Source organism: Pararge aegeria, chromosome 10 (assembly GCF_905163445.1).
Source record: "Pararge aegeria chromosome 10, ilParAegt1.1, whole genome shotgun sequence".
Lineage (NCBI taxonomy): Eukaryota > Metazoa > Arthropoda > Insecta > Lepidoptera > Nymphalidae > Pararge > Pararge aegeria.
Window position 1 is genome coordinate 16,639,212 of NC_053189.1, and position 9,049 is coordinate 16,648,260.

The window sequence follows — 9,049 nt, forward strand, 5'->3', positions numbered from 1 at the left end:
ACATGAGTGATCACTCTAAAGGTCATTAATGAACGAACGATCAGCGTCTGTGAAATGTTAACTTTATCATGAAGTCGAAAACACGTTTCCATTTGTCGTATAAAAAATCGGACAAATTGTTTGTATGGTAAATGCTAATATCAATATCATAGAAGTCAAATGATATAGAACTCTATCAAACTAAAAACAGTTTACGACAACAGTTCGACGACCTCCCTAGCGCAGCTGTGAGCACTGTGGAGCTTTAAGTTGGAGGTCCCGGGTTCGATTCCCAGCAGGGGCAATTTGGGAATTAAATCTGCGTTACTCTTTAGTCGCGCCTAAATAAGTTTTACTTACTAGGCACACCCAGTGGCGTGCACTTCATACATGCACAAAAGCAGTGCATACCCTAATTTTTTTGTATAACTCATAAAGGCGAAGGATTTTTCACTTTTATGCCATCTTCCTTCTTTATGCATACCCTGGTCAAAAACCCTGTGCACGCCACTGGGCACACCTGATAGACTATCTATCGCTTAAAAACAGAATAACACTTCGCAAGGCATAGAAGGAACTCGTCCTCTGAAGTGATAAGCGATAAGCTTCATGTAACTACACCGGCGAGCAAAAATACAGCTTAACTTTCGGGGGCGCGATTTCGAATCCCATCACGCACATATAAGTTATGTGCGTTTTAAGCAATTAAAATATTATTGCTTAAACGGTGAAGGAAAACATCGTCAGGAAAGCTTCATACCTGAGAGTTTCATCATAATGTTCTAAAAGGTGTGTGAAGTCCACGAATCCGCACTGGGCCAGCGTGGCGGACTGCGGCCTTAACATCCTCTCATTGTAAGAGGAGACCCTGTAGTGGGCCAATAATGGGTTGATATGGTATGGTATGGTATGGGGATTTTTAGTTCTTAGGCGTATGTTGAAGTCGGTTTTTTTTTAATTTAAAAATTATTTCAATATTATGTTTAACTTAAATTCAAATTCAAATTCTTTTATTTGCATAAAACATTGTAGGTATACATGTTTAGTCATAATATATGACATGCAAATCTTAATTTAAACAAATTCATTTATGTAATAAATAAAAAAAACATCAAAATAAACTAAATCAAAATAGTCGGCTGAATATAATAAAAATTTCATTAATTTTACTGTATGGAATAATAAATTTATAAACATGGAATGTCAATTAAAAAATAACATATAAATTACATTAGTACCTAAATAACCTATATTTTAATATCCAAGAACTCCCTTACCGGGTAAGAGCATTTTTTAACCAACCAAATTTACTTAATTTACTGTTATAAATTTTTAGAGGTACAATGGAAACGTTTTTAATCTTAACTACATAAATTTAGGACGATAAGTGGCCCATTCACGGGACGACACGTCGCTTTGATCAATATCAAAGAAATTTAATGTACGTCCATAAAAATATCACAAAATTTAAAAAGAAAATGGACTGTTACAATATAAATATTAGAAGCAAAAAAACTCATTGTGTCTCCAACTTAAATCACAGCGCTCACCACTGCACTAGAGAGGTCGGCAAACTAAGTAATCAATCTCATTTCAATCGATATCTACTTGTTTGTAACATAGCCCCTAAATCCTAATGTAACTTGTCAAGAACTTAACTTTGAAGTAATAGTAACGTTTGAACGTACTGTCAAATTGGTATCATCGTCATCATCTTCATCAACTCATTACCGGCCCACTACGGAGTATGAGTCTTCTCTGACGAATGAAAAGGGCTTAGGTCATAGTCTATGGCCTGAACCACTGAACACTTGGTCAACATTCGGCACATTCGGCTGTCATCGCCGAATGGGCTCGAATTCCTCAAGAATTCATCGTGCGGCTCATTCGATCCATGAAAGACCGCATGAAAGCAATTAGGACAAGAGGGGGTAACACTAAGTTTTAAGTTTAATTTAATAAAGGTTTTATTATTTTTCTATTTAACTTGTTTTATTATTTTTCTGTATAACTTATTGTCTGTTTCTGTTTGTCATTTTTTTCACAATAAACATCTTTTTTTTTTTAAACAGATAAAGGTTTTTTATAGTCAATATTTATCAACTTTTTGAACAAATATCATTACAATACCATAACCTTGATTAACAGGGCTTAAAACTGATTTAAATTTATTTTTTCAAGAGGTGCGATTTTTATGACGCCGAGTGTTTATATAAACATACAAAAGAACATACATACACTATATCATATTAGATAAATAAATATCTCGATTTTTAAATTTCAGAGTTTAGTAGGTTAGGAATATTTCATTTTACCTGGTGGTAAATGATGATGCAGTCTACGATGGTAGCTGGCTAACACATTAGGGGTATGGCAGTTACGTAATGAAATATTAAATCGCTTGGCAGCACTGCCAAAGCTGTGGTAGCTTTGGCAGTGCTGCCAAGAATCCTAACCCCTTCTTACTGGGGATCGTGGACTTCATACTTATTAAACATAGGAAATTTTCCTGGACTTCACAGCCTTTGAGAACATTGTGGTCAACTTCCAGGCGTGAAGTTTCCTCACGATGTTTTCCTTCACCGTTAACTCAAGTGACATTTTATCATATTAGTGGCAAAAAATCAGTTTTATTGATACACCTAAAGCGAAAACAAAGATAAGTAGGTCACGCTAGCCAAGTGTTAATTGGTAGACTTTACACGCCTCTAAGAACATTAGTAAGAACTTTTAGGCAAGCAGATTTCAGCTTTGTTCATGATGTTTTCATTCACCTTTGAAGCCTGCGAATATGCGAGCGATGATTATATTAAATATATCAACAAACCATATATTGTATACTCATTGATAGTATACTAATAGTGTTTTTAAAATAGAATAATGACCTAACTAGATTCTCAAAGAAAAGTACTTAATTAATTCAAATCCGTGCTAACTTTTTTCCCGCCAATCGAACTTGTCAAACTCGCGTCACTGCCATAGATTATATACTTTTCTAAAAGTATATTCTTTATTCAAAAGACTATGAATATACTTTCAATAGATGTACAAACTAGGGTTGGTTGATACTTATAATAAAACTGTAACTGGAAGATTTCTGTACATTTAATGTATTTTGAAAATTTTGGCCGGGGTATGCTTTATAATTTTTGTCCGTCTGTCTGTCTGTCTGTCCGAGTATCACGCGAAAACTACTGAAGGGATTTAAATAAAATTTGGTAGCTGATATTCCGGGTCAACATACAGGATACTTTTTATCCCGATAAAACTAAAGCGGGAAGAGTTCCAAAAGCGCCCTGGTCTAAGTAGAGCCCACAACAAATTTGTACAGGTTTTTTTTTGTTATCACCATCTCACAGTGGAATTAAAGTTTAGCTATGAAGTTAGAGCAAAGCAAAGAAGCACGAGGCGCCAGATTTATAGACATAGGGCGGTACTAAAAAGGGCGTACTTATTTCATGCCCTATGAAGTGTTACTTTGTTTTGCCTCCAACAGGGCTAGCATGGGCGGGAGATAAAAATTATATCCCCCGATTATATCCCCAGACAAGGTATATAACTAACGTGCCCACCTGCTAAATCACTGGAACATGGAATAGGAGAAGTTTACCCCGCTTATTAATATACTTATATTATTTGGATATTATTTCCACTTGTATGTCAGTGCTATGAGAGTTGATAAAGCTATGGGAGAAGATAAATTTATATCCTTTCCCCGGAGATATAATTGTCTCCTGCCCATGCTAGCCGTGCTGAAGGGCTAGCATGGGCAGGAGAGAGGCCAGAAAGAGAGGCCAAAGTGTTTACCACTAGGCTACCACCGTAAATTTGTATAGAGCTGCCAAATTTTGACGTTTGCACCCTCATATACAATGACAGATTTGACGTTAGTTGTGACGTTAGACTATACTAAGGACTACACAGTTAGGTATGGCTTAACCGCTTTCGTGAAATTCTCCATATACTTACTTCCTCTACTTACGAATACTTACTTTACTGCATTATAAAGTTATAAAGGACTACGTAATCGATACAAAAACTTGGGTGTGAATTATTGCTCTTACCAGGTAGCTTCTAATAATTTTAAAAGACAATGTGAGATGGCAATAACAAAAAAAAAAACACCAGACTAAGTTTGTTTTGGGCTTCTCCTTAGACCAAGACGCATTTGGAACCCTCGTAGCTTAAGTTTTAAGTTAACGAATAAATGTATAATTTCACTACCGCGTACTTATCATGCAATGCAATTACAATAAATTACCAGTTGATATCTTGGAGATGTCTCTGAAAAAGTTAAAAGTTTGTATTAAACGTAAGCTTATAGAAAAGTCTTATTATAGTATTAAGGACTACGTTAACGATAAAAATGCTTGGGTGTGAATTATTCCTCTTACCGGTAGCTACTAATAATTTTTAAAAGACAATGTGAGATGGCAATAACAAAAAAAAAACACCAGACTAAGTTTGTTTTGGTTTTCTTCTTAGACCTAGACGCATTTGGAACCCTCGTAGATTAAGTTTTAAGTTTACGAATATGGTTATCGCCATCATCTCACTACCGTGTACTTCTCATGTAATGTACGCTTTAAAAGTGCCACCTAACGCCTACTTGAATAAAGATATTTTTGACTTTGACTTTGACTTTTACTTTACGATTGTAATCGATCGTAACCTATTGGGCTTAGACTACTGACCTCTACCTCCCTCTGGTCTTTGTGGTAGGCCCTGGCAGGAGCAATTTGGTATTTGTGATTTCTCAATTTTCCTTGGCCTGGCCAGGAGAGTAACCTTCCGACAAAGACGTACCGCCAACCGATGATGTCGCGTAAATTTAGGTTAGAGGTAGGGTTTTAGATAACGTGCATACCCCTAAGAGGTTTCTTAGACTTACATAACCAAATATTGAAGTGAAAAAATACTCTTTTTTGGTCGCTAATTGACGTGCTGTAAATGTGACGCTGTACCGAATGCGATCCAAAGAATTATAATTTGACTAAAATTACACTTTATTTTTTACTCAAGGAGGGTAGAGGTCAGACAGAACAGACGACCGACCGGTCGTAAAAATTATGCCAAAACTAGATTAGCACTTCTGTTATCGAGCGTGACGAACACATTCCTTGTTGCCTCATTGGTATATCATATTCGACAGCAGTAGCCTTAGTACGAGATATGCTCGCTCGCAATCGTAGAGTCGCTTTTGCATATTCAACTGTGTATCTTTAATGTAAAATGGACCTAAAGCCACTCGTCTTAGAGTCGCTAATCCTGTACTTCTGATTTTTGTTTTACAAACGTGCAATCAAAAGCTCGAGCTCCAAGAAACTGAAAACCAATTTGAGTTTTCCTCATTTCAACTAACTGACGCTGCTGGACATAGTCATATGTCATCTGTCAACCTCGTTGGGGACCGACCAAATCTGCATTTACCGGTGCGGGGTCGCCATTCCAACACCTTATTTGAGCTTTAAAACTATGTGTTACAGTAATTTTATAAAGTGGAAAAACCTATTCAATTTAACAATACAGTCCTACAGTCCTACATGGACTCGAACGATGTTAAGATACCTGCCGGTGTCGTTACTCGTTTATCATATGCTAATAAGGAATCATTTCTTACGACGTTAAAGTGTTTTCGTACTCGAAAACAACTCCTCGGTTGCAAGCGACCTAATCTTGTACGAAGTCAATGGATAATAGGTGGGTTGCTTCTATCGTTTTTTTTTTTTTTTTTTTTATGTTAAGTGGAAAACCATGGGCTATAAACAGAGCAACACTTCGCAGGGCATGAAAGTGTGCCTGTAATAACACCGGCACCCACTGCCGCTGAACAGCATTGCAACAATGCTGCTTAGCGGCAGAATAAGCATACAAGTAGTACCTCCCCAGACGAGCTCTGTCACAAAAAGCTCGCATCATAATCCACATATCAACCCAATACCGGCACGGGACTCCTCCCACAATGAGAAGGGGTCCACCTCGCTGGCCCAGTGCGGATTGGTGGACTCAACACACATTTGAGAACTCTCAGGCATGCAGGTTTCCTCACGATGGTTTACTTCACCGTTGAAGCAAGTGATATTTTAATTACTTAAAACGCACAAAACTTAAAAAAGGTGAGACATAGAGAAAAACAAAGAGAAAGAGGTCAGTGGTTCAGAAAGTGCGAGCGGTTCGATGACCAGTCGCTATACGCAATGCTTATCAGATATGACACTAAAAAGAGAAAAATATTGTGTCATATCTTTTCCCTAGTCCGTATTATACTGACTATGACGGCCGATTGGCGCAATTTGCAGCGACCCTGCTTTCTGAGTCCAAGGCCGTGTGTTCGATTCCCACTGCAGAAAAATATTTGTGTGATGAGCATGAATGTTTTTCAGTGTCTGGGTGTTTATATGTATATTCTAAGTATTTATGTATATTATTCAGAAAAATATTCATCAGTCATCTTAGTACCCATAACACAAGCTACGCTTACTTTGGGGCTAGATGGCGACTTGTGTATTGTCGTAGTAGGTATATTTATTTATTTATACTTATATATACTTCGGTAATTTAAAACTAATCAAAGACACAATAAAAAAATCGTTGACGTTGTAAATAAAAACCGAAGTATTACTTCTCAAGCTTAAGAGGTACATTATTTACTGTATCTGAGACTTATCTGTAAAACCAAAACGCTAATACTGTTTGAGTAAACCACTGCCATAGTTTTTACTGAAAGAAATCTGAAAATTAAAAACTAAAACAGCAAATTAAAATCAAGTTACGCCTGCCACTTTATTTTGTTAGTATACAGATAAACACCCAGGCGCTGAAAACATTCATGTCCATCACTTAAACATTTTCCAGCAGTGGGAATCGAACCCACGACCTTGGTCTTTAAAAAGCAAGGTGGGCATTCCCATTGTCCAATCAAAAACACTAAACTAAGAACTTTGCCCGAAACTAGTCGCACAGTCTCCGTCGAAAATTCACGTGAGTTTAGCCGTCTACTAAACAGTAAAAATTTTACTCACGATAGTTTAAATAGATAACATCCTGTTTCGTAATAAATTATATCGTCTCATTTTTTAGTGGGCAGATACCTAAAGAGCGAAGCGCAGGGCCGAAAGACTAGCTTAATTATTCCAAACTTTACATAATTTCGCACGCGCATCCGTTTCTTTTGTTCCCTCATAATAAAAAAAGTTAATGCTAAAATTAAAAAAAAAAAAAGAAGATAGAAAAACTTTTGTTTTAAAACTAAAGAGTAGGAAAAAATATTTTCTACAACATCTTTAAGTTGGTGCCATGTAAAAATGGAGAAAGTTAATATGCACAGATCATATACTTTTTATTCCTTTTCCACGCCTCATACGCCTCAGTTTACGCACACCGAGTGATTCTCAAACTTAAAATGTCACTTTTTTATTCTTTATTGCTTTTATAAGTGAATATAAAAAGACAAATGTTGAGAAAAAACACAACTTTTAACACATGATATTTTTAAATTTATTTTTATTATTTAAACTAATTCAAAAATTGTTTAAAAAGGTTCTGTCTTGGACGTCCGTGTGGCTATATGTGCGGATCCAGTATCTTGTGGTCACCATAACGAGCGAAATACTTCACTTATCAAGTTGTTTTTTTTAGATGGCTTCAATATTTTGGGGAATAGAAGCGTATTACTTTTCACGGAATAATTAGATGTAGTTTAATTATCATTTACAAATAATCTCAATTTTAATGTAATGAATGAGATAATGAAGCGTGCACTTTTAGATTTTCCAACTATTTTATATAGTAGCAAGAAAAGTGCCTGCCAGTAATTTAGTAAATAAAATAATAAAATCTGCATTCTTAGCCGGTGGAAGTCACTACAAACAGACATACGACGTTTCAATAGAGCTTATAGAGTGAGTCAACTTGAAATAAATGTATTTTGAATTTGAATTTTGAATCTGTAGTTTTGGTGTAGTTCTACATTTTAAGCTACCCACAACTAATAGTCATCACGTACATCATTAGGCATCCGATTTAGGCGATTCCTAGGTACACCTAGGAATCGCGTAGCTAGTTACTAGTTATAGTAGTAGCTAAAGAGGTTTTTTTTATGTCAATAAATATAATTGATTAATAACTCAGCCTTGTTACTGTCATATGCATGATGACAGTAACAAGGAATGGCTAAAATATTGAATTCATCTAATGATTTCTGATTAAGATATTATGAAAAACATATTTTATTTATATTCTTAGTGAGATTGGTATTTATTTTCAATGAATAAAACTGCAAAATCTAGCGATGCGCTATGACAGGTGAAATACCAAATGACGTCACGTTTATACGAGTAAATGGAAACCGAAATAATATCTCACAGGCTTTAGAGGTATATTACGTACTGTCTCTGGGAATTACCTGTGAAACCGAAGACCTAATAGTTTTTGAGTAAACCATAGTTTTTACAGAAAGAAAACAGTGTCACTTTACGCGTCGCGTAGCGTAGGTACCTAATATGCGCGTGTCTCTTTTCTTCAATAGGGACACACTATAAAATATGCAGCAAACATTTACAATAAAATATACTTCTTTTGATTTAATATTTTTACAGCGTGATTCCTTATGAAATAAATATACTTATGCATCTTCAACATTATTTCGTAATTCGGTCACACGTTGTAAAAACTCAGTTTGTACCGCTTGAACTTCGAAAATCTCTGCGTATCTAATCAAGTATTTTGTGATTACAAACTATCAGTTGCTCAGTTTATTTATTTATTTATTTATTTATTAGCTTTTCAAGGGAAACAAACAGTATAACTGTACATAAAAGTAATGCCGTATTTTTGTATCACATAGACCAATGAAGTTTCCACAACTTGGTTATACATATAACACGATAACATTAACCACAATTGCTTAGGAGTAAGTACCTAGCAATTATTATACAAAAAAAGAAAAAATAATAATAATAATGTAAGTAAAACAAAAATGAAAAACAAAAACTTTAAAGCTACTTATACTTACTTATTTTGTCAAAATAAATTTTCTAAACGTGCCAATTTTGACATGAAAAATGTCCGT